Raw genomic sequence first — 26,945 nt, forward strand, 5'->3', positions numbered from 1 at the left:
GCACATAAGGTCACTCCAGCTGGGTTTGAAGGCAATAGAGATGTGATTAGCCGGCAAAGCAGACGGCCATAAAAATAAACACCCAGTGTGTGTTTGGAGAACGTTTCCTCTGCCCTTGGCTGAGCTGCCTGCTCCCAGCAGATGGGGGAAGTGAGCCGGAGTGGCCCCGGTGAAGGTCGGCTGGGCAGACTGGAAGGCCAACACACAGAGCAGCAATTACATTTAGTGCGGTTATTTGGAGGAAAAAAACCGTGGTATGCTTTTATTCCTTACTTATTTCACATATCGACTTTTCTCTCTTGATAAAAGGCCCACCGTACCTGCTGTAAAATACTGAAATTCAAATTACTTGGGCCATCTGGGAAATAAAAAAGCGTATGTTCGGTTATTTTCCACTGTAATAATGAGGAAAAATTCGGTGATAACGAGTAGGGTTATCTTTCAATCAAGAAACATCCTGGAGTGTGACAGACTCCAGCTCTACCACAGATATCCTGGGCATCTAGATAGGTACCAATTTCAATGTCTCTGCCTCTATTTTCCACTGGTAAACAATTCTAGGATCCAGAGGTTGGAAAGGACCTTTGGACATCCCCTAATCCAGCCCCTCCTGCTCACTGGGGCCAACCAGAACAGCTTGCCCTGCCCACTCTGGCTCTGAATTCTCCAAGGATCTCACTGCCCATCTGGGCACTCTGTTCTACTGTCTGACCCCCTCCCCCCTTTACAGTGAAAATAGGTTTTTGAATGTTTGAGTGGAATTTCCTGTATTTGGGATTGTTCCCACTGCTTCTTACCTTGCAAGCTGGTGCCTAGTGAGAAAAGTCTGCCTCTGTCTTCTTCCTACTCTCCCCCCAGGTATTTATACACATTTATAGATCCCTCCCGTACCACCTCATCCTGAGGCCAAAGACTCCCAGCTTGCTCATCCTTCCCTCATACGTCAGATGCTTCAATGCCTTAATCATCCAAATATTTAACTCCATCTTTTCTCCAACTTGTCTAAATCATCCAGGAATTTCCCCTGAATTCCAGTGCGCTGTTTAATGGATTTCTACTGCATGTGGAACAAAGAGCTGCAGAAAGCAGAGCGTGAAGTCCCCCGTGGCCGCCTGTCCCTGCGCCTCCTCCCCTGGCTGGCGGCGGTGCCACCTGGGCACGAGCTGATTGCAGGGCTGGCACTGTCATTGCATCACCTCACACAGCCGGGGAGCACCACGAGTGCGTGACGGCGGCCACCTCGGCGTGGCCCCACGGGAAGGAAATTGCCAAGGTGAAATCAGAGGAAGATGCATCTCCCCTCTCTCCTCTGCTCTACATGAACTGTTTAATCAGAAATGGACGAGCTGCTGGAAAGCAGGAAAAATAAATGCAACCTTCTCCCTGCTTTGCATGGGGCTTTGGGGTGGAAGGTGCTACAGAAATACCCCTCCTTTGGGAGACCATGCTTTAGAAGCGCAGGAAATTGCTTGGATTAAAAAAAGAACACAAGGAATAATGCTTTTCCAGCCAGAGAGGGAAGAGAGATTTCCCTTCCTTTCTCTAGTTTATCACATTGTCACCAAGAAGAAAACCGTATTTCATCAGAGCATGGCCTTGCTCCCCCAGGTTTCAAACAAAATGGTTATCGATGAAAAAATCGTACATGAATTGTAGCTAGAGATACTGCAAACCCACTGCTCAGTGCTATGCCAGAATAATAATAATGAAAATTCCAAGTTTCTCATTGATTCCTACCTCTTGGTTTCCTAACACACCCCACTCTTCTAGGTACAAAACCTACACCCCAAAATCTCCAAGCTTTAATCAACATGCAAGATGCCAGGTAACACATGTTAATGTAATTAGCACAAAAAATCAGGATAATTTGAGGAGCTATGGAATTAGTCTGGTGACTTCTTCATCCACTTATAATTATAAATCATAAAAGTGCAAGTGTGTACATGTGTCTAATCAACTGATGGCTGTCACACACAGCCCTTCTTCCTGTCCCCTTGATTTGTGTGATCAGGCCTGGTCCTTTCAGGTGGCCCCTTGGTGCCTCTTCCTTCCGTATCTCTGTGCAGACACTTACCCACAGACCTGTGGTCAATCCTGATGCCCAAACTGGCTCCTTTGAGTCTGAAACAACATTCAGAGAAATGAAACTGAAAAAAAAAGGGAGTTTCTCATCCATCTGGAGATGGGGTGGGGGATGGAAGAAGCAACTGCTAGGTCCAAAAATCAGTCAGATTGTTCTTTATGACATGAGCCCCAAACCACAGGTGTGCATGTGGAAGGGTCTTCCTTCAAATCTGCGTGTTTGAGCTCTAGTGATTCACATCTAAAGCTGTGGCTGCATTGTCTTGAATTCAGGGAAGGCTCCAGTATAAAATCTCTGGCACAGGAAGTTCAGTTTCCTCTCCAGGTTTCCTTCCTCCACCTCCTTATATGCAGAATAGCATGGAACTCACTTCAGCCTTGCCACTGTGAGTGAAAACTCTTAGGACTGCAGAGCAGTTTGAGTTTATGGCCCACACTTTCAGCTCAAGTGTTCAAGGAAGGCAGCACAGGTCAGTGGATCTTGGTGACAGCACTTAATCCCAAAATATCCTCAACTGCTGAGCTGTGTTTTGTACCTGCACATGAAGCTGCACCCACTCCCCAAGCAAACATAATCAACAAGGGTGATACAGTGTCCCTTAGTGACATTCACCCCATTTCCACTGTCAAATTCTTATTGATGACACTGGGCATCAATCAAAGGCAGAAAATTTGGCCGTCACGTAACTTTGATACAATTACAAAGTAAGAAAAACTGTGGAAAAGCAGGTTTGGATCCAGTCAATGCCTAAGCTACCACTAATTATAACAGGCTCATTTCACTTTCTAGATATTTATCTAGGCTTTGGTGTCCTTTAAAAACAGCTTGCTAGACTCCAGGCCAAGGGCCAGGCAGTTCAATTGCCCAGTTTGAGCCTCAAACTAAAACAGGAAAAATGTGAACAGCATTACAACTGGAAGTCGATGTGAAGTTTGCTGGGAGAATGGCAATGTTTGAATGTTGCAAAACATTAGATCTCTGAGCTACGTCCGTAGGAACAGGATCTGTGTGTCTGTGAGCAGAGATCCTCACCAGCATCCCAGAAGCAAAATGCCATGGAGTGGGCACTCAGCAGGGCTAAACTGCAGTATGGCAAGGCACTGATGCAGCTCATGATGCTTCCAGTTCTGGTATCTGGTTGTGGGGCTCTCTCTGGGATGTGTGGCTCTGCTACCAGAGCACAGTGCATGTGTTCCCTCCAAGAATTCTCTCCTGGTGTAACAAACCCCGCAGGCTGTACTTGCAGAGTGTGACTAAGCTCCACCAAGCAGAGGTTATTCCATCCCCAGCCCCTCTCCTGAACAGAACGTGCTATACTGGGGAAGGAACAGAGGCAGCACCTGCCTCAGTACCTTTCACAGCACAGCTGGAGCAGACACCCGCAGAGCTGCAGTGAGAGAGGGAGAGCACCTGCACGGCTCAGCCCCCTCCAGGACAGCCCCAGCACGGACTGTTCTGGGCAGTGGGACTGGGAACAGGACAGGCAGGGAGCTCTGGTACGCTCCTGGATCGAGTCTTTGTTCCCAAGATCCCCCCTCTTCTCTCCTCTCCACTGCCAGACAGAAATACACAGATCTGGCTTTAGCTGTAGCACAGCCTCAGCAAGTGCAGAAAATAACCTCAGGCAGCCCATGCAGACAGAGCAGAACACTGCCCTTGGCTCCTCTCTGCCAGCTTTCCCAGGAGACACGTGTTCCCAACGTCCAGCCTCCCGCCAGGCTGGAAAAACGCCACAATCTCAAAGCACAGACACAGGGGAGTCACCTCACTGCCAAAGGCAGCAGGTCGGCCGGGGCAGCGGTGAGGGGTTAAAAGCCACGAGTCACCTGCTACTTCATACAAGAAAACAGAAGAGCAAAAGAGTCATTGAGTTTCAGTCACATCCAGATGCTCAAAGTGAGAGATTAATAAATAATAAATAGGAGTAGCATCAATTACAAATGCCAAAGGGGGATGATGTCTCTGGATGCATTTCTGCTGACTGGTGCATATTAGAAAACCACAGAGTGCTTTTAGCTTTGACTCCAACATTAATTTTGGCAGCGGAAAGAGGTTTTATTAAAAGTACTGAAAATGTCATTCATCTTTATTCGTATTACATTTCTTACAAGGCTTTAAACCCCAATATGGAACTATGGGGAGATGAAAAAATTGAAATTGACTCATCTGATCGTAAAAATAAATGAAACTCTAAACACGTTCTAAATAGTAAGAAGTACATTTGGGTATTATATTTCTAATACTGTAAGGTGGTGCTGATATTATCTGTTTTTCAAGGTTTGTTTTTTCTCTAAGGTGTTCTTTTTGAATCCCTTACAAACTAAATTATTTGTAGGTATGCTATGATGGTAGCGCATAATCCATAGGGGAAAAAAATAAATAAAAGGTGGGAATGTGAAGAACTGAAACAATTCAATTACTATTTTTAAATTCAAAGGAAACAAAACTATTCTTTGAAGTACTACCCAGTAATCTAAGAGGTTCAAAGTTCTGCTGTAAGCCCATCCATTTATTCAGAACTGTCACCATGTTTTTTTGTCTATTTTAGTTAAGCGCTGAAATGAATATTGATAATGCTGGATCTTTTCTAGGATGTTCCAAAGCTGAAGTTAGTGGGAAATTTGAGTTACTTACAGTCTAGGACCCCTAACCTGGAATTCAGATTTTTCTGCTGCAAATGCAAAATTTCCAAAATCCAAAATGAAAAAAAAAAAAAAAAAATTCTGATGCAAATCCCTACTGGCACCACTGTGGCAGAAATCCCAAAAGCCCAATGGCCTTTATGTTGTATTGGATTGGCACAACACACCCCAGAAACAGAACAGCACAACTCCACCTCAACACACGTTGGCAACACTGGGGCTCTGTTGCTGAGCTTTTGGAGGTGAGAAATGGGCATTTCATGTTGCTCACGGTGTAATATGAAAGCTGGTTTCCAGCTGTTACAGTTCTTGAGTAAAAATGTCTTTAATCAAGCATCAAATCTCAACACACAATAATCACCTACAAGTAGATTTTATTCTCAGGTCTGAAACTAGTTTGTTCAGTGAGTAAAAAGTTAAAGATTTTTAGAGGTCACTGGGATTTTATGGGTTTTCTTCCTAGTTTTGTGTTTGTTCATGACAATGTTATCATTGGGGAAAGGGGGTGGTTTATGTTACTTTGAGTATCTATTTTTTAATGTATTTCTTGACTCTTTAGAACTTCTTAGTCCAAACTTGTTTGTGTTTTAAGGTTTATAAAAATATTTCCCATCAAAATTATTTCTTCAATAAATATTTTGGCTTGACTAAGCAAAAATAGACATGTACAGGGGCTTATTTTTTTCCACTATATGTAATTGTATAAAAACTAAATTTCACATGCTGTTTATTTACTAAAACATTCATTCAGCCTCTGAAAATCAGACTGTGTTGGCTGTTTGTACTTTGTCAGTTCCCTTGAGCAGTGGCTTGAGAGATGTTACACTTCATATATGTTTTGTTTTGCTGCTTGGAAACATGAATTTTATAAGCATGTTTTTTGTAACAGGTCCTCACATGGAAGGGTTTCACAGAATCAGGATCTTTGCTGACAAGTGGTTTGAGATTTGGGATATTTACTGTAACAGATCCCAGAGGTCACAAGAAAGTTCTCTTTTTTGTAAATTTAGAACCCAGCCCAGCCCCTTGCTCGAAGAACATGAACTTTCAGAGATAGAAGTGTAGAGCTCGGCTGCAAGTTCTTTCATTCTGAGCAGAAATTGAACTGTATTTTGCTTGGTCCCAGGACATTTTCCCAAATAAGTACTTATTTTTGGAGTACAAGATGTAACCATCACTGAACCTATTCATTTTATTACCTACAGCAATTAAATTAATGACTACTGACCTTTTCAAGCACACCTTATCCCTCTTTAAGGCAATTAGGCTTTGTTTGACTTCCCACAGATTCTCCAAGGACAGTGGTACAAGTCCCCTGACCATGAATATTTTTGGTTTATGACTGCAATTTTTGTTTTCTGGATTGTGGATTCTTGCAGCAGCACTGAAGTTCTCCTTCAGCTGCAGGTCAGGCTCTTTGAGAGAACAGAAATGTCTGGTAGCAGCTTCCCTAGGACACACACCTGTGCCCACTTTCCCAAACTGCTATGTCAAGGATGGAAGAACGGGATGGAAGCTCTATGGGAATCTGACACACAGCAAGATAAGCAAATTCTTTCTCGAACTTCACCACAGGTCTGGTGTGTCTGACATCATGGAAAGTTTAGTAGCTAGGCTGAATTCTCAATGTGGATTCTAAACTCCCAGCATCTCCTGGGTCCCAGTTGTTTTTCTGTTAGTTGCTTAGGGAACCCCTTGAGGAAAGTCCCTTTAAATGGGGAAATATGAGGCTTTAAGCTTTTCCTCAAACTGCTTGATTAGCATTCATGCAGCCCAAATGTTACTTACTTAAAGGAAGACCTACATGTGTGCAATTGGTTGTGTGTTTATAGATGTGTACATACACGCTGCAGAATCTGATTTCTAAGATGATTATAACAATTCCCTTTGTTGCTATTATATTATTTTCCAGGAACACCAAAGGACTTTTAAAAGCCAAGCTACAGCTTGCAAGTTTAAAGGTACAGCAAAAAATGTAAACTTGCAACAGATAACTGAGTACAAAGGAAAACCAGAATAATCCCCAGCACATGGAAAAGAGCTCTGATACAATTCTGATTGTAGGGAAAAAGCACTCAAAGCTATTCTTCTGGTTTTCTCAAGATGGATTTATACAAATAGAATAAAAAAAAAATGGGAGAACTGGTGTTTGTTAAGTGCATAAGCATGCTCACACCAGCCTTGAGACACCTGTTTCAAGGTTGGAAGATGAAAAAACAGAAGAGTTCAGAACAGAGCTTACTCCCAGCAGAGGAGTTCTGTATTTTGTTGAACAAGTACCCACATAGATTACAAAACTCTGTATCACACTGTAGGATTGTATCACAGTATAAAATCATGTGTTGACTGTGAGGAACAGTAGATCCAGGTTCAAGCAACCCCAATATTTCATCTCCCTTCTTTCTATAAACTGCTGGGTGTTGGTGGCTAAATAATTTTACATCATTCTGCTGCAGCTTCCTATGTTTTTTTTTTTTTTTTTGCTTTGGAAAATGCTTCAAGTTCTGCTAAACATAGGAACTAGGAATAAATTTGTATTATCGTTGAAGTCAGAGATACCTGTGACATTGATTTTTTAAAATGGGTCACAAGGCAATAGGAGCAAGGTTTTTCCCTGGAAATAAAAGCACCTCCAGCCAGAATTGGTGAGAAAACAAGACTAGAATTTGTGAGAAAACAAGACTGGAATTTGTGAGAAAACAGGACTAGAGATAATGCGTTTTAGGACATGTAGCCCAGTGTGTCCTGTTCCAGTGTAGCTTATTGTGCTTCTGTTGAGGACGAGCTCTTCAAAGACAGTCATATACAGACATGATTATATATAACATATATATAACATTCCCAGGAACACACCCAGGACAGCTGTGGGCCCTCACAACTGTGCTGCTTCACTTACACGGCAATGGATTTTTCCAAAGGATTTTGAAGTGACTTGCAAAGTCTCCCAATGGTTCTGAATTAACTGTCCTTGAACCCATTTCACAGATAACCCATCCTGATCCTCACCATAAGAAAGGAGTTCAGGATCATCTTCCACCACTGTATCAGTTTAAAACTCAGGTGTATGGACTTCCCTAATTGACATGAATTCAACTCTCAGAACCAGTTCCCCTTACCTTAGAACCTTGTCAATTATATTCTCTGCAGACTAACACAGTTCTGCTAATTTTATGTGATGTTCTCAGAAGTCGTTTAAAATAACTCTTTTGTTCCATAATAATAGGGAAACTGAAAGAAACTGTGAGAATGCAGAATGTAACTAAGGAGACTGAGCTACTCCTACTTTTTGCTCTGCCTGGCCCCACTGAGGATTTATATTCAGTTTTCTTTTACTTATTTATTTTCTCTAATGAATGATCTTGATATTCTGCTACCTGGGTCCTTCCTCAGAAGGTAGCAGTGATGATTGTCATCCAATTGTCAAAGAAGTGACAAATAACAGCAGCTTGGAACAGCTCTGAATAAGGTTAAAAAAAATAAAACAATAGTAAAAAAAAAGAGTTCTGAATAGACTCAGGATTGAAGCATAGCTGAAGTTTAGACATTGTATAAGCTTCCTTTAATTTTGGTGCAATGTCAGGAGAAATGAGAGTTCTGCTTTGCTTTAGGGACCAATTGGAGAACTTCAAACTAATCCAAAATCACGTGAGTGTCTCCTTGGCTCTCTCCAGGGTTCACAGAAGGCACTCTTATAGCCATCAAAGGACACAAAGGCAGACAAAATGTTATGGAATGGGAAATGGTGCCGGTGTGATTCTGGAATATGAGGTGGAGTTTTGAGTCAGTCTATTTAAAACACTTATCTGAGGTTACAAAGAAAGGAGGCAAACCATAATTATTTATTATTTCAGCAGTATTCTTATACCATCCGAGGAGCTATGGAATCTTGAGAAGTGCTGATTTTTCACCCTTTTTCAGAAAGCATAAATTATACCTGTTTGGTGACAGTTATTCTTACAGAGACCAGGAGCATCTTGATTTACCTTAAAAACTGTGCAATATTTTCACTCAGATACCAATATGTAAATTTTGATTATAACAATGTTAGCGGCATGCAAAAATTAATTACTTTATGAAGTGAAACTGCCCGAAGTTTCATCTAACTCAGGATGTTCCCTACGAAGGGGTTAATGTCAGCTGATTGAGAAAAAGGTGCAAGAAGTTTTGCAATGGAGAACTATGGAGCAACCTTTTTACAGAGAGGTTTTCTGTGGCTCTAACCCAAGAGGAAAACTGTAACTTCAAGGTGGACTAACAAAAAACCATAAAAATTGGTTTTATTAATTATCTATACCAGTTCTTCAGGTATTTACAGGTATTTTCAGCTAGTTAGTTTAGTTACAAACAATATTTTTGCAGTGTGTAGAAACAGATAAACTTATGTCTGATAAATCCACTTATTTCTGGTGATTTGCACACTCGCCCACTGAACACTAAAAACTAGGGCAGTTTATGGATCTGTGTGCCCATACAAAAAAAGTTAAGATTAAAAATGAAAAAGAAATTTTAAAAATAAAGGTAATGCCTGTGCAGTAGCTTCCAGCACGGGACAGCAGAATAAACCACCCTGTTGCACACAGCAAGGTGGGATTCTTCTGACAGGTTTTAAAATGCAGCAAAACTGATTTGTCCAGTGAGATTTACAAACCAAACCCACCCCACCTGGAACAACCTCCCCTCTGTAAACAACCATTTCCAATCCTCAGGATCCCTCCCCATAATAGCAGTGGAACTGTACATCAGTGAAATTTCTCACTGGAGAATAAGATATAATTAAATCACAGGATCAGAAACAGGAACTATTGCAACAGTTGTATTTTTAGGTGTGCTGAAAGCATTAGCTGTGTGTAAATGTGCTATAAACACTCCTGACTGATCCAGATTCCTTACCCAAATTCCATGGATTTGAAGACGTGGCAGAGCACAAGACCTGGGGAGAGAAATTCCCTTTAGCTCTCATGAAACAGAGAATGCATAAAAATTAGAATGCAAGAAAAAAATTAGAGATTCCTAGGAGAGGATAAGATCTGAATGTGTATTTTATTAAAAAAAAAAAAAAAACAAACAAAGCATGTTTAGTTATTAGAATTGGTAAAAGAATGTAAGAGAAATATAAGGAAGAAAAGCAGTATCTGTATGATAAGAACGTGCAATGGGAAAAAGGCATGCATTAGTTCATAATGATAACACTTGTAATTATGTAATTTATGATATAATTAATTCACACTACAATTGTTCTAGTCCAATAACAAAATCTCAATGCAGCTATTTTCTCAAAGAAGCAAAATGTGATTTACTATTTGCTATCAATCTCAGAACGTTATTTTTGTTCATTACGCAGATTTTTTTGCTGTATGATCCAGTGCTAGCTGAAAATTTTCCACAAAATCTTGTAAAATTGAGAAATTTTTCTTTGTAAAACCAGGATTTTTCTTCTTCTTCTTCTTTTTTTTTTTTTAAATCCTTTATGGAGAGTACCTTTTTTTTGCCTGATGTGGTAAATGGTCATTCTTTTCCACACAAATGGTGTATTCCCAAAAGGATATTTTAATCTCTGCTAAGACTAAAAGCAATCTCTAACTAGAAAATATTTAATTAATTTTTAAAAATCATGCAATTTGCCTACTATAAATCTCCCTGAGATTTAATGACTAAAATATTGTGTGTAACTGCTTTTGAAATCTGTAGGCAACTTTGCAAATATCTAGTAAAAGTTGTGGTGTTCCTTAAGCACTTAGATTTAATCAGTATTTTCCAGATGGGGATGCTGGATGAATCTCTAGCCTCAAGAACATTGACATCCCCACATGCATACAATGTGGTTCCAGAGATTTTAATAGGATAATTCCTGTCCACATTTCAGGGGTGGAACAGAAATTTCCCCATGGTTATTGGAAAGAATATTAGCAATTTGGGACAGCAATTCAAGAATAATTTATTCTAATTTCAGTAAATTTCTTATTTCGTTATTTGTAAATCTCAGGGTGATGAATTGAAGCTTTAGTGCATCATAAAGGTTATTTTAAAACAAACATTTGATTATTATAAAGCAAAGGCTTAACCACACGAGGATCTAACAGCTTTTCATAACAGACAACCTGAATAATAGCCAACCCACTTTCCTACAGTTTAATTGGCAAACCTGCTCTTTCTCTTTCTAATTAAAGGTAACCACACCTCCCTTCAGAAAGCATGACAGAAGGAACACTTTGGTTTAAATTCCAGAGAAGCAAGAATCTACCGGGGGAAGAGTTTGCAGAAAAAATATTGGCCTCTTTAACCTTTTTTTTTGGTTGTTTTTTGTTGCGCTTTGTGGGGGGTTTTGTTTATTTTATTACAGTGTATTCGAGCTGGATAGGTTTGAATTGAAAATTGGCTATAATGCTGTGGGTTGTTTCACTTTTTCCTATAAACCTATTTTGGTTACCAAGTAATGTCACCTTTCAACAAGGTATAAACATATACTGGGAAAAACCCACAGATTTAGACCAGTGACAGGAGGAAAAGTGATGCAATACTGTATCTCTACTTACTTTTCAATATTAATTAGGGTTTCAGTATGCGAGTTCTGGTGTGAAATGATTCCATTTTGGTAACATCTCTCCTGCCTGGTTTGCCTGAGGTCCCGCCTGCAAGACAGAAATCGCAATTTTTATGCTTCTTTTTTGGTTTTTTTTCCCCTACTTTCTCTTTCATGCAAACCCTTCCAGAGCAGTGATAAATGCTGTGAGGAGAATATGAAAAGAACGCTGTGGAAACTTTGGCTGTGTAAGTACCTTTATAAGCAAAGCTGGGAAAATAGAAGTTCTAAGCTACAGAATTGCTACTTGTCAAGTTCCTGAGGGAAAGATCACAGAATCACAGATTTTTTTAGGGTTGGAAGGGCCCTCTGGAGATCACCCTGGCCAAGGCAGGGTCACCGGGAGCAGATGAAGCAGGAACGTGTCGAGGTGGGTTTGGAATGTCTCCAGAAAGGGAGACTCCACGCCCTCCCAGAGCAGCTGCTCCCTGCCACCCTCATGGAAAAAAAGCTCTTCCTCATGTTGAGGCGGAACTTCTGGTTTAGTTTACAGTCATTTCTCCTCGTCCTGTCGCTGGGCACCGCTGACGAGTCTGCCACCATCCTCTGTCACCCCTGGGAGATATTTTTATTCATTAATGAGATCCCTCCTCAGCCTTCCCTTCCCAGACTAACCAGGCCCAGCTCCCGCAGTCTCTCCTCACACGATGATATGAAGGTATTTATTGCTTGCCAGCCTCTTGTGAGCAGCATTTTAAGGCCTGTGGCCTCTCTCCCGCCCTTTCACACTCCGCAGCCCGGAGCGCTCCCATTTGACGTGGTGAGGGGGCTCTGCCTCTCCCAGCCCTGAGCTTAAACACCATTTGTGGGTTCAGTTTCGTGTCTTTCTGTTCCCATCCGGCTCTTTCAGACTTGTTTTTGGCCTGCAGGGCCGGCGAGGCGACCGCGACCCCCCCGTACACCGCCCGCCCTCGCCCTTTGTTCGCTGAGGGGAGGGAGCGCGCGGGAGCGCGGGCGGGAGGAGGGAAGCGCGCGGCCGCCGCCAGCGTAAGGGGCCGAAGGGCGTTGCCCGCGCGCGAGAGCGCGCACCGCGAGGCTCCCGGGAGCGCGCACCGCCCGCCCTCCCTCCCGGCCGCGCTGGGCGGGTGCCCGGTGGAGGCGGCGGAGCCTCCGGTGAGGCTCGCGGCGGCCGGGGCTGTGCGGGGCCAGGGCGGGGCGGTGGAGCCTCCGGTGAGGGTCGGCGGGGAGCGGCGGGACCGCGCGGGTCGGCGGGCCGGGGCGGGGCGGGAGCCGAGCCGGGGTTTCCCGGGCGGGCAGCACGGGCGGGGCGGAGGGAGGAGGTGAAGGAGGGAGGTTCGCCGCGCCCAGGCTGCCGCTGCCCGATGGCTGCGGGGAGCTGAGCGGGCTGAGGAGGAGTCGAGACCCAGCGACACCCCCTCCCCCGCGGATCCCTCCTTCCCGCTCGGCTCTGCCGCCTTCCCCGGGACCCGCCGGGCGCAGCGCGGGCGGCTCCCCCGCTCCTCCTCCGCCGCCTCCTCCTCCTCCTCCGCCCCCCTTCCCTCCCCAGGCCGGCGGGACGCGGGCAGGACCGCGGGCGGCGGACGGACCGGCCCGGTTCATGAGCAGCGGCCGGGAGGGCAGGTAACCGTGTGAGGGGTGCGGGGAGGGCAGGGGTCCTTCAGAACGCGTTTCCCGCCCGCCGAACCCCGGCCGGCCCCACCCCGGGGCCATCTTCCCTCGGCTCCCCCTCAGCCCCGCTCCTTCCCCTCCCCCGCGCTTCCTCCTCCTGCCGCACTTCTCCTTTCCCTCTCCTTTCCTCCCCTGTCCTCCCCTTCCGCCGCCGCACCGGGGGCCCCCCGGGGCCGCCGCCTCCTCATCGCCCCCCGTTCTCGGCGACCCTCGGTATGGCGGGGTTGGAAATAGCCCCCCTCCCCCGCGCTTCCCACCTCCTCGGGGCTCCAGCTTCCCCTAAAAAAGAAGTGTGTTTGTAGCTGGAGGAGGAGGGGAAAAAGGTGGGGGTGGGACTGATTCCCTCTCGAAGGCTTCCAGGCGAAAAGGGAGGAGACCTCGGATCTTGCGGGGTTCCATTTTTAATTGTAATTACGCTGTAGTGGTCTCTGCTAGACGGTTTTGGGGTCTTGTCTTAAGCCACAAAAGGCGAGTTTCCCGAGCGATCCAGCCGGCAGAGGGAATATTTGGAGAGAGATTCAAGGGGAAAAAGAAGCAATGGTGTGTCTGCTGTAATGGTGGAAAACTGATTAAGAGGAGCCGGGGGTGAGACAAACAGGGTAAGGCTGCTTCCAGCACCCCCAGCCAGCCAAGGGCTCGCAGATGGGGCTCATGCTGGGTGTGCTGGGCGAGGGAGGGGTAGGGAAGGTTTTGTTCTCGTTAAAACCGGAACCGAGGATGGATTCAAACCGCATATTAGTTCCCCCATGTATTATGGTGCTGCATATTTTTGTGTGCCCGTAGCAGCGATAACGAAGATCATGGAGGGTGTTTGCTACAATAGAAAGATGGAGTTTTCTCCTTGGAAATGCTGTTTAAAATATTACTTCAATTCCTAGCTTTTTATCGAAAGGCTTTCAGCTTTTTTTTTTTAAATCCATGCAAGGGGTATTGGACGTGTAGGATTTTTAACAGCTTTGTATGGAATGAAGATGTGTAAAGCCGTGCATGTAAATATGAAAGAGATGAGGCGTTTTGTTAAGAAAAAAATCTTGTCCAGAAGAAAATCAGAGTGATATAGAGGTTATCGTAAGATGTCAATTTATCATTCCTGAAGATGAACTGAAATTTTAACGAATGTGATATTTCATTATTCTCTAACAAAGTCATGGCTGGGACTCGTTTTAAACCAGGCATCCTTTCTAGGATGTGCCGACTGCCACGTTATTATGTATTGTCTCCACGGGAGGAAATAGGAGGAAAGGACTGTAAATGTAGGGCTTAAGTGATTATTGAAACAGCTTTTGAGAATAGTTGGCTCAACTTGGAGAGGTGATTTAAGACTGAAAAATTAAACATTTTGCTGCTGTAGGATGTCTGCACCTAATCGTGAGAGATTTATCCCATATTTAAGCTGATCTGGACACAAGGATGTGAATCGAGACAAAATGCTGTCGATGTCTATGTGAAATACGTGTGAGGAAACGAAGATGATATGTTAATACCTAAATCCGTCCTAAATGTGGTAGATCAGAGTTATTTCTCTCCCTTGTGTGCTTGAGGAGAGGAGAAGGAGAAGGGGTGATAATAGTGTAGTTGTTTTGGTGGCTGCAGATTAGCCAGGGTGTGTGTTTGATTTTCTTTTTGCTGTGAATGAATGGATCTCTCTGTGCCTGGGCCCAGTAGCTGCAACAAGATGGCGTTTGCAGCAAGGCAGCTCTCATTTTTCAACTCCTCCTCACCCCAGCTTTGCCAAACTAGATCTTATTTCGTAATTGTGTTTTAGATTTACTTTCTCGTTCTCTTTGCTTTCTTCTGTTCTGGGGTGGGGGTAGGAGGAACATTTGGAAGATTGCTGCGAGAAATCTGTGGGGTTTTTTTCTTAATTTTTGTGAGCTCCTCCAGATAGGAACTAGGTGGGAGGAGTAAATAGTTTTATTGAAATGTTCACATAGGCTCTTAACTGAATAAAGGAGTGACACAATTTTCGCTTTTACCTTGCAGTGCCTGCTTAACACCACCAAAATGTTCCTGGCTTTTATTAAGCCTGTTGCTAAAAAACAGTTTTTAATTGTAGAGCACAGGTATACAAAGACTGCTGGGCCGTGGGTCTGTGCTGGCCAGGTAATCATCAGATCAGAGCCTGTGCAGACAGGTGTCTTTCTGTGGCACAAAAGAGTCTCCTGTCTGCTTCAGAACACTCAGAATTTTTAAGACTGCTGCTGACCCAGAATTACTGCCATCCTCTAGATAACTGTTCTTTTAATGGGTGGGAATAAGAAAGGCTTGGGGGATGTTAAAGCAGCTCCGTGTCTGAGAAGTAGTCTGTTTCAAAATGACATTACAAATTTTTAAAGCCTTTTATGTGTGTTTTTAGTACCTTTTAAGAAAAATGGACTTTTGATTTGTAACTTTTGTGATATTTCACTATAATGCCAAGCTCCTTTACTTTGGTAGCCTAAATAAAATAGCTTGGTTAATATTTGATATACTGGACTTAGGCTTAAAACAATACACTTCCCAGCAAGAAAAATAAGAAATGCTTGTTATGTCTTCTGTATTCAAATGACCTCCAAACCTTTGATAATATCAAACATTTTAGTAATGTTTATCTATGACTTAATATATAATCAGTTGTTTGTTAGTTTATTGTAGTAACCCAGCTGTAGCTCATGCAGAAGGAAGCTGGGAAGCAGCAGAGCTCATTTTCAGTTGAGGCTTCTGGTGCTGGTGGTTTTTTTAGTTAAAAAAAAGCTGAAATTAGCTGAGTACATTTTACTCCTTTGGTGTTTCAAGAACATTTTTTTAAAATTAAGAATACTGTCCAATAAGCTGTTAGTTCCATTTGATGTTAATGTCCTGTTAAACCTGAAATTACTTGTGCAATTTTTTTGTTACTACTACTTTGGCTTTTTAGTATGGGATCAGAAAGGAGCAGAGTGAAGTGAGATTCTGTTTTGGGTATGATAAATGTAAATTACATTTATCCTTGTTGAGTCCTTGCAGCTGCTAAGTCAGTATGTAGCAGGCATCCTAGCATGAAATCTTTGACAACATGGTAAATTAAAATTCCACAGGAAATCTTAGCAGAACAGTTTTTTAAATCACCTCCATCCCTCATGGAAATTTGGAGATGCTGTATTTGGACTTAATGAGAATTCTTGTGTAAGTAATCAATGAAGTTCTGTATAATCAGGGAGTGTATAGAATTTTGTGTAGCATTATTCTTTATATCATCCCAGAAGAAAACACTCCACAGCTATTAAAAATTTTAAAACTTGAACCATGAAACGAGTTTACTTAGAATAAGAAAATCCTTCAACTAATGCAATTTCAAGGCCCTTTAATTATCGTAGAAGTATATATTGTGTTTGTAGGATGCCTTTTCCTGAAGTTAAGCAAGATGTTGGCTGCACTGTGTAACTTCCTGGTGCTTTGGAGGCTTCGATTTGGTCATGTGGAAAACAACTAAACTGTTTCTTCTTAAATAGTAACTTAGTTATGATTTCTCAATCCCTGTGAAACCAGATGCCAATTCATCTGAAACTTTTGTTGTTTTTGTAGATTCCTACCAGGCCTGGAGCTGTGGTTAGGGATGTTAAGCAAGTCTTAGGTTCAGCTGGTTTTATAGTTACTGCAATAAAAAATTGGAGTTGTTTGCATTCTGTGAAACCAGTGGTAGATTTGTCTCCCCTACATAGGGCTCAGCTCATGTTCTAGGCACTGAATTGGATTAAATTCTTACCGTCCATGGATTTTGCCTCTCAGCATTAGTGGATTGGTAATTGATATTCTCAATTTTAATATCCAGTTTTAGCCATATGGCACACTGTATTATCTCAGGAATGGCATTTAGCGCTGCTTTGTTACGAGCAAGCTGAAATGGGAAATTGGGCATTCCAGTGGTTGAATTACACTTAGGTGAGTTGTCTTTGGAGTCTCTAATGCCTGTGGTCATGCCAGAATTTTAGATGGGGACTTTTTTTTTTTTTTTTTTTTTTTTTTTTTTTTACAGGATTTCACTGGTTATGTGGCAGAAAAGAAGTATAACCTTGAAAGCAGCTTGCTTGCATTAATGAAATGTTTCTTAAGCATGTGACTGAAGATAAAGTGGACATTTTTTGAAGGGAGTCTCTTGGTTGCTTCAAGTGCAGACTGAAAATGAAAAGAATACATACTCCATTCAAAATGTTTTTTTTCTCCCCACTGATAAAGTTGGAACTAGTATTAGTCAAGGTCATGATAAAAAACAAAAATACCCCCAAGCCCCTATGTTTCTATTTAACATAGTGTCTCAATTTATTATTTCTTCACAGGGTGTCCAGTGTGCTGGGGATTTTGTGAGTGTGGATTTGTTTTTCACCAAACAGAAATATATGCAGAATCCATAGATACTTGAGCCAACTGGTAGTTGAGCAGAACATTAAGAGGTTTTTAAAAGCTTTGAGCTGGCTATGAGCAGTACCTTTACTTTAGATGCCAAAATAATCAATGTAAATTGCCGTGGAAGGCTTCCTAGTACAAAAATATGGACACTCCAAGATAGGTTTTGAGGCAGAATATTGCATTTTTATTGAAGTAGTAGAGGATTTCCGAGTAGAGAGAAAGGAGATGGTTAGCCTTGGAATACAAAGGCACACTTAAAAATAATTTTATGAACATAAAAATCACGTCTTCTTGGCCTCTTTCTTTAACAGCTGACCTTCTAAAATGAGTTCTTTGTAATTAACATCTTGTAAGAGTATTCATTTGTATTAAATACTTGTCCGTTGCATTTATTAGAGAGGTGCAGAATGTGTTGTGATTTATTAGTCTCTTGGAATATAATGGAATATTTCTGCCTGTCTGGAGGGCTTGAGTGTACTGGTTACAGGGGGTGATGTTTGCCTTGCCCGGTATATTCTTAGAAATGCAGGAATTTTCTGTCTTGAACCCAGCTAGGGAGTAATGACAATATTCATGGATGCCATCTGGAAGCAGCCAAGATGTGGTGTTGCTTGCTATGTATATCTTACGCTCAGTTTTAGTGGGGGTGCTGGAATTAGATGCCTACATGGGAATTTTTCTATGTGTTAGCCAAAAAAAATACTTCTTTGGGGACATTATGGAAGTGTAATTTGTAAGGAGCCTTGGAAATAATAACTTCTTAATTCTCTCCAGGATTTTCAGCACTGGCCTAAAGTGGCAGAAAATAAGGATACATCCAGATGTTACACATTGACCTGGTTATTGATATTTGGGGGTGGAGGGGAGTGTGACAGGACACAGGAATAAGGGCTTGAGAAAGCAGTTAAAAAGCAAATGTTGAGATATTGCTGGATTTAAGTCTTGATAAAATCCAATACAAATCACTCCAGCAGGTTTAAAATAGGAATACTTCAGAAGGTGTTGCAGATATTTAGGGGACCTGGATTGGGGTTAATGAATATGTTCCCTGTGTCAGATATTCCACGGTAATTAAGAATTGTTGAAAACAAGGTATTTTTGTCATGAAGGGAAGACCTACAGTTATTTCTGTATTTGGTGGGACTGAAGGGTTAAAATTTGATCATCTTGTGCTGTGTCTTATTTTGGAATCCTAATAATGGATAAGTGAAAATGAGGCTGAAGACCTGAGGAAGGTGATCTGAGGGAGCTTAAAGGAGACAGGCTGTAAGGTAGCTCTGTAATTGAAGGTGGTAAAGATAGGCTAAATCTTGGAATTCTTTTCATAGGTGGTGTTTAGAACTTGATGAGGGAAAAATTAGTGGCAGATAATACAGTGAAGGGAAAGAGGCTGGTTAAAAATCTAGTTGCCATTTTAATGTGAAATGTAATTCATTTCTGTAAGTAGTCTGTCTGAAACTGCTTCATTAAAAATAAGTATATTCATTTGATGAGGTAGAATATCAGCTTGTCATCTGCAATTTCTAAAGGTTCTGTGTTTAGAAGAGAAATATATTCTAGATGTTATAAGGATTAATTCAATTGTGGACAGTTTAATATTTTTTCTGTGCATTCCTACCTTGATCAGAAGAAGGTTTGCCTACAATTTCATGCCAGTTATGTTTATCATGTTTTTTTCAGATGAGAATATTTTTGATGTCTTCTCGAAAACTGCAGTAATGCCTGCCAGCACTCCCCAAAAAAAGAAAATATTAATTATCTGTAATTAGATAGATTAGATAATTTTTTGTAGCTTTATGTAACGTGGTCCTATATTCAAAGCTATGTATAGATTTTTGTCACTATTTTAAGCTTGTTCTTTTTTTCCCCCAGCAAAGGGAAAAAAAAAAAGTAAAACCAAAATACTTCTCTCTGGAAACTCAGAGCTCCATCCAACTCCATCTAAACTCCTGCATGCTGTGTATCAAAATAGGTTTAGGGAATATTTTATCAGTTCAGATATCACTGCTGATTTGGCTCACCCTCATTGCAAAATCAAACTGTGTTGGGGATGAGGGAATAAATAAGAAATTTCAAGGCTTTCTGTATGACTTTGAAAAAGACAGCTGTGGGTGTTGGCCTTCGCTGACAGGAAGGTGATGCCTTGTCTTCCTGCCTTGTTTTGTCTTCTGTTACAGTAACCTTAATTACAGCAGCTGATGCCAGTTATTTTCTTTCTTAAAGAAAAAGAGTTTCTGTGTAACTGTTACAGGTGAGCTGTTCATTCTGTGCATCTCGATTTTCTTACTGCATTTCTGGCTTTTTTGCCTGGCTTGGATTAGATTTAGGGAACCATCTTAAAAGTCTTCTCAGGCACATGTGCTTTGTGTTTATCCTGCCATTTCAGGATGTACTAAAATCTGTCAATAAATAGAGGTTATCTAAAATTACTTGCAAAACCACGAAGTTATGTGACAAGCTGAGTGGGTTTTGTTTTATTTTTGTGAAATGTTGAAATTTCCAGCCCTGATCTGACAGAAGAATTTTTAATTGTGTGCTTCAAAGTGGAGTTTAACTTCCATGGAAACAGAAATACTCATGCCCAGTATTAATGGGGTGTTCCTTACTGTAAGGACTTTCTCACTGGCACATCTGTGCTAACATGGGATATTTTCCCAGATTTCTTTTCCTGAGGGCGACTGTGCAGGATGTTGAGCTTACAGATGTTGTTGGAGATCACATGTCCTGTTTGTATCTGTCCAGATGTGCCTTGCAAGCTCGGGGTGTTGCTGCCCTTCTGTAATCTGTGGGAAATAAGGCTTTTTCCTGGAATTGGAGAAATTGAATCTCTGGAATCACACAAACCACTTTGTATTCAGTCCAACTGTTTGGAGTTTTTTGTAGGTATTTGAGGGATTTACCAAAACAAATGAGGGATAGGAGGTGGGTCAAAGCTCCAAGGTAAAACCATACAGAAGATGGTATAAATGTGCCTTTTTTTGTTGATGCAGAGATCTTAAAAGTTAAAGCTTGGTTATCATCAGTAGTGAAATTTGTAAGGCCAGGCAGAAATGTTCACTCTGTCGACAGCACTGATCAGAAATCCCTGAACTTACTTCTTAGTTTGATATTTGTGCAATACTGATATTTTCTAGTAAGATCTTTGTGGTGAAACCCAGTGCAGAAAGTCTGGTTTAGTCATATGTGTGAAGTTCTGTTGTGTTTATTTAAATAATATTTGAGCTGATACATCTTGGCTAACACCAAATGGTTCAAGGTATGTTTTGAATGTAACAATGCTTGAATCTCAAAATAAAAAAGTAAACTTAGGTTTCAGTATCTAAAATACTCGAGTTTATAGCTGCATGATACAAAACTTACTACGTTTTGTTTCCAGTAAATGATGTAACAGAGCTAAACAGAGCAGGCCTACGCCTGCTTCAAGATGCTGAGAAGAAATCTGTTTATGGTCCTCTTGCATTTTATCATTTTGGTTCCCAAAACTTTGGGGTTTTTTTTTTGTTGTTTTTCAGATAGCCTAACAAATGTGTTGGGAGGTTGGTGTGGTAATTTTCTCTGTTTGTCTAGAAAAACAAAGTAGATGTGATAGTCTGCTGAAACCTTTGGTGCTTGAAATAAGCTGATACTGTACTAATTAAGGAGCTGTCTTTGTTGGAGCATATGTTTGATATTCCTGTTGCATGTTCTCTGTGAAGTGGCAGAACTCTGAAGATAGGCTGCTGTCTGTGTAACAAAGGTGGTGTCTGTACAAAGATCAGGAACGGGCTGCTTGATGCTGATGGCAGTTTAATTGTGCTGCAGGTTACCAAGTCCTGGATTTCGCTGCAGCTGTCAGATATTATCTGGCCAGCGCCTGAAAACTTACTGTGCAAGTTCCCTGCTGAAAATGCTGTGTAGTACTCAAAGAAAATAAGACTGAACAGGAACCATTTAACAAATTTAAATCTTGACAAAGTAGTGGGGTCTTCAATAGGTGCCTGAGGTGCTGGGGAGGTGGGATTTTGTGTGTGGAAACTCAAATATCATAGACACTCTGGACAGTGAGGTCAAATTGGTTTGACTTAGATTCTTCCTTTCTCCTAACTATGGACAGTAGATGAAATTTCAGCATTTCAGGAGGTACTGAAGTTCAGCACTTCAGGAAGTGCTGTGGTTTATCCTACTGAGACACTCACAGCTGATGAAGGGTGGAGGGAGCTTGTGCAGATCTTGCCTCTGGGGCTGGAAGGTCTGGGCAGAGCGGTTACCCGGTGGGAGCACTTAGCAGCTCCAAGCAAGCACCCTGTGCTGGTGCTTATCCAGAGGGGCTGTGTGAGGCTCTTGGGATCAGGGCAGAACCTCAGGAGCTCCAGGGCTCAAACAACTTTCTTGGCTGCTGGTTTGGCACCACTTTGGAGGTATTTTTTTCCATAGAATAGGTGGGATTGTCTTCTGATGTTTTCAGTTTTGTCTTTCTCAGTTAATTCCCTGGTGTTACTTTATTTTTTTTCTATTTATCGTGGATTCCTCTATATTTTGATCACCTAACAAGATGGATACCATCTCCAGGAATGCAACTGATACTTAAAGATTAATGCCAGAAGTTTTCAGAGGGTTAATGCAGATCCTATGGGAAGAGGAATGTCCAAGGGTGAAAGTGAGTATTTCCTGCTGTACCTTTGTGCTTTCTGCTGTGATATTGGCCCTGGGCTGTACTCTCATATCAGCACTGAGCGTTGTTGCCTTGTCTGTTCCCAAACACTACTTCTCAGTCTGATGGATTCAAGGGCTCCTGCGTTACTCGACTTTTCAGGCTCAGCCTTGCTTTTCTTGTTCTTCCGTACCTTATTTTGTACAAACAGTACACATCAAAATAAAGCAATTGGGAGAAGTCAATGAGCTACTCAGGGCATAAATCATTGCTATCAAAACTAATGGAGCTGCTTGCACATTGATTAAAGATGGGGTATGTTGATTCTGGGGCTAGAGAACAAAGTATTGCTCAGTCTGTTTTGGGTGAAAAGATTAGAGAAGTCATGCCATATTTTAATCTCTACTGAGTATCTTTTATCTGCTATATGCATATAATATATTTTGTTGATTTTAAAGTCCATTGAAATACTACTTATCTTCAGACTGGTGCTGGAAAGCAGCTGTTTTTCATGGTGTAGCTAAACTTATTCTAACAGTGTTCTGTTAATCTCTTACTGAAGATCAGTGTGCTGTTTGAATACTGAATTCTTATTTCAGTGAATTAAATGTATTCTGTTTTTTAGCTGGGGCTTGGATAAAGATCTTTTACACAGTTGTAAAGAATGAATATTTTGCTTTTAGCTGATCTCTGAGGCTTTGTACACTCCGTGTAGCAGAGGCACAAAGGAGCAGATGGTTTGTTCCAATGTCTTAACTCCCCTATTTTTGTTGGGGCAGATGTGACAGCAGCTGTGGTGAGAAGGTAGTTATCAACTCACGTCCAGCCTGACTCTAAGATGGGGGTTACTTTTGTTGCTTCAGTTGGATTTTTCCTTCTTATTATTTTTACTTTATAAAAGCTTAATACAGTAAAAGCTTGCTTGCTTTCTCTGAGTCGTTCCAAGGCAGAGCAGAAAGAAGAATCCCTGTTTCTGAAGCGCTCTCTCAGGGTTTGATCCTGACAGTGAAAGGCATTTTGGGTGGAACTTTTGATCTGTGTGGGGAAGCATAATTGAGATTTGATAGAATATGGACTATCTTGCTGCTCCTGGAAACACAGTGTGTTTCTCATTAGTGTTCTGAGGGCCTTGGTGCAGTGAGACATGGCAGCATGTGAGGTTCTCAGCCTGTGCCTGCATGCTCAGAAGAGGGAAATGCTTTTCAGAAGCAGAGTTGTCCATAAAAGATCACTTTAGATGTGTAAATGTCTCCCTTAGATCAAGAGTAGAGATACCCCAATTTGATTGGTTATTCATCCTTGGTTTTTAATGGCTTTACTTTTAAGGATGTAAAAAGTAGGGTTGCTCAGTGTAGCTTTCTGGAAGTTGGTTGTATTTTTTAAAAGGGTGTAGACAGGAAGCAGCTGATTCTCCTTTGAGTCAGTTGACTCTTTATTAGCTGGCATATGTAGAACGAAATGGATGATTCAGCTCCTGTTGATAAAATAGTGGAGCTAAAATTTATGGAAATACAAAATACAATAATGGGGATTTCTGCTGATTTTCTGTGCTTATGCAGGCACAGAGTGTTACTGATTTCTTTTTTTTTTTTTTTAATTAGTATTTTTCATGTCAATTCTGCTATTTTTGTTTCTGGGTTTTTTTGTCTTGTAAATAAGTGATCACATAGCCCATTTCCTCCTCTAATGTAATAAATATTGTAGTGAGGATCTTAATGTACCTGCTGATGTCACTGTGTTGGTAATATCTGAACACGATTTTTAACAAGGTGAACATCATTCCAAGACAGATGTGTCAGCAAGCAGAGCTGAGAGAAATCCCATCCAGGCTTTTGGAACCTACTTGTTCTCTTTCACTTTAATCCCTGACAGGGCAGCTGATCCACTTGATGGATTTCATTGTAATCTTCAGGATTTTGGTAACAGGAGGTGCCTCTGCCAGGTTTTGCATCTCCCCATTCATTTATTTGCCTGTGAATTCAGTGCAGTGTGATCCAGTCACATGCTGGGCTCCTCTCAGCACCTACTGGGAAATATTTGGGGAGAGCTCCTGATGGAGAAATACATCAATCTTTGTGAGGACTTCCTGAGCATTTTTAAATCACAGAAAATGAACTGAAGGCTACTTGAAAATTGGCTTACCCAGAAGTGACTTTTAAAAGACAGTATTTGGGTACTTAATGGGAATTCTCAAGAATTACATTTCTTAATAGGATTGCAATTTACTAAGAGCATGTTTTAAATTGTGGATTAAAAACTTGTTTTGATACCTGAATAAACATGGTTTAAATGTTGACTTCTACTAAAAAGAAACAACTGTATGTATTTAGGTGTGTAAAGTGTTTTCATTTGCTGTGTAATGATTCTGTCACTGATTTGTCACACTGGGACACTCTGAACTGCACCTACAGCTGTGTGCTTCCATTTCTGGCTTCTAGGAGAAAATGTTGTCTGTATGGCTTGGATTGTGAGCTGCCCCAAACCTATAGATTCAGCTGATAGACATGAGACATCACACATTTTCTGAAAAGATAATATCCTGATAACGGTGGCATTACTTGGTAATATCACAGGAATATTGCAGTCTTACTTTAATTATTAATTATTGAAGCAAGACTGCAATATTCCTGTGGCGTGTGTGCTCTGCCCTGCTTAGGTAGACACAGATTCTTGTGGGTTTGCAGATGAAGTGAAAATACCAGTAAAAACTAGAGGTTCATGATAAAAGGGTTGAAAGAAGCAATGAAAAATGACAGTTGAAGTAAGAAACAACAATTCTGTTACTGTAAGGCTCTGCAGATGGAAGCATCTAGTAACAAATGCTTAGTCATTTCTCTGTTGGTTAATTAATAGTAATATATTCTCCTTCAGTGCTGCCTGTGTTTTGTTTGTCAGTCTGAAGGGAGATGTCTAGTAGTATGGGACAGCAAAATTGCTTGGGTTTGGATAAGGGGTTACTTTAGGAAAGTGACAATTTTCAGTGACTTTTTTTTTGATAAATGTAGCTCGAAATATATGCACAAGCAGATCCTAAGTGTTTAGTGCTTACTCTGGTTGTTTTGGGGTGTTTTTTACATTCTTTTTAAATTGTAAGATCAGGAAGGAAGACTGCCAAAAACATCACTGGCTAGTTGGATAAAATTGATGAGGTTATGTATAAATGTGTTGCTGTTCAGAATGACTATCTGCATAGAGACAAATTTGAATAAAACCTAGAATATTGGCTTATTGTGATTTAATAAATACAAGTTTGTTGAAAACTTACACTAAATACCAGTGATTTTTGTTCTTAAAATAAGTTACGTTTCCATCCATGCTTCTTATGAGGAAGTGTAAAAATGCTCTTAAATGGGAATTCCTCTGAGAGGAAGACAGAAAAGAAGAGCTGTAGTTAGGAAATCTTTGGGCTCGGGCACTAAAGTACCAAGAGTTATTAATATTCGTGAACTACTTCAAAGATCTCTTAAGACCCTTCTTTTTAAAAAATGTTATTTTAAGCATTTGGCTTTAGGCATCTGTTAAACTTGTAATATCAGTTCTTTCCCTTTTTTACAGAAATTCTCTGCTGTACCTAGAATATTAAGATGATTTTTTTTTTAATAATGCACATGGCTTCCAGATGCATTTAGAAAGGATTAATGAAGTGACCTGTTACAGTCCAGATTTTTATGCTTAAATATTGCATCAGTATGATTCTTTTTTTAAATGTAGGTCATGGGATTAGCATCAGGAAATGTGAGTGTTTTGCCAACATGGGATTCTGTCTTCCATGAAGACAGCTGGAGTTTGTGCAGTGTTGGTGGCACAAGGAGACATGGACCACTTCACATCAGAGGTGTTTATTGCAGTCATGTGTCCTGCCATGATCTTAGCATTGTTGTCTGCTTGTTAGGCTGCTATTTTGAGAAAGTGGTAAACTATCCAAAAGGTTTATTTTCAAGTACTTGTTAAACAGAGGGAGGGATGACTCTTTGGAAAATCTAGGCATGCAAGCAAGAGCTGATGGATTATGCATGATTAGCATTTTGGTGACTTTCAGTAGGTGTTGTGTTGTGTTACTGTGTGGTAACAACCTCTGGCATATTGAGGAATTTGAACATTGAAGTTTAACTTTTATGGTGAATTATTCATATTCTGTAGCAGTTTTGGAGGAGACAAAAACGCACTGTTCCTCTGAGACAGTAGCTCCAGTTTGGGACTTCGAATGTGAAAGCGCTGTGCTGAATTTGGGTTTTGCAAGGTCTTTCAAGGTTTCCAGATTTGTTAATATTTTGTTTCTTCCCTGAATTTTCTGAAATAAAAGCCCAATTTTATTTTTTTCTTTTTCTGAATAGTAGCAGCTGTTTATGGTGGATGGGTTTGGTCTGGGGTGTTTGTTACTTTTGTGGGGGTTTTGGATTCTGAAGTGCCAGATTGAAGCAGTGAGGCACTTGTGAATTGCCTCACTGCTTCACTGAAGGCGGTTTGGTGGAAGGCGACGTTGGCTGATTAGAGGCTGTTCTGTGTAGGTCTGTTGTGCCTGCTTTTTCCTGTTGTATGTGCAGTTTAGTGTGAATGAGGTTACAGGATGAAGGAATGTGGCCAGAACTGGAAGGACCCTAGAACTGACCTTCATTCTTTAGCCAACAATTTTCCTGTGTTCTGTGCAGCAAGGAGAACTTTTTTTATTCCAGATGTACTCTTGTAGGTCCATTGAGCAGAGTAGAAAAAGTGCACAAGTTTCTTCCGGAGGAAAACATTTCTAGAGTTCTTCTACTTGAAACAAAACACACAAAATCTCTAAAACTCTCAACATCAGTGACCCTAGAAGTGGGACCTGTCGCTCCATATTGAGCTATAGGTAATAGTGGAGCATTTGTGAAATCAGGTTGTTAAGTTGCAGCTATTTTTAGCTTGTGTAATTATCATTTTACTCGCACACTATATTGAAAATGGAAATTTGTGAGCTCTCTAGCCAGCCAATGTGGCTGCTGCAAGATGAGCATTAACACTGATCGACCTGATGCTTGTTTTGTG

The 26,945-nt window shown here is 41.3% G+C and overlaps 1 protein-coding gene and 1 long non-coding RNA gene across 11 annotated transcripts in view; one reads left to right on the plus strand and one right to left on the minus strand.

The window, feature by feature from the left end:
* Positions 1–8,487: 8,487 nt before the first annotated feature.
* Positions 8,488–13,229, minus strand: LOC104693299. 2 transcript variants are annotated; one of them, XR_002046937.2, is made up of 3 exons: positions 13,192–13,229; positions 11,259–11,354; positions 8,488–9,655 (listed from the first exon to the last, which is right to left on the minus strand). It is a non-coding gene; the product is annotated as an uncharacterized LOC104693299 (long non-coding RNA). The 2 variants fall into 2 exon arrangements; XR_752523.3 differs by lacking the exon at positions 13,192–13,229 and adding an exon at positions 11,921–12,413.
* Positions 12,453–26,945, plus strand: part of GNB1 (G protein subunit beta 1) — a 35,047-nt gene continuing 20,554 nt past the window's right edge. For 4 of the 9 annotated variants that reach the window (XM_039564015.1, XM_039564017.1, XM_039564016.1 and 1 more), the window contains exon 1: positions 12,572–12,886. The gene's annotated coding sequence lies outside the window, so the exon portion shown is untranslated. Of the gene's footprint in view, positions 12,476–12,571; positions 12,887–13,321; positions 13,534–21,830; positions 21,936–26,945 lie in introns of those variants that run through there. The other 5 variants (XM_039564010.1, XM_039564012.1, XM_039564011.1 and 2 more) reach the window with 4 other exon arrangements.

The sequence above is a fragment of the Corvus cornix genome, chromosome 21, assembly GCF_000738735.6.
Source record: "Corvus cornix cornix isolate S_Up_H32 chromosome 21, ASM73873v5, whole genome shotgun sequence".
NCBI classification, from domain to species: Eukaryota; Metazoa; Chordata; class Aves; order Passeriformes; family Corvidae; genus Corvus; species Corvus cornix.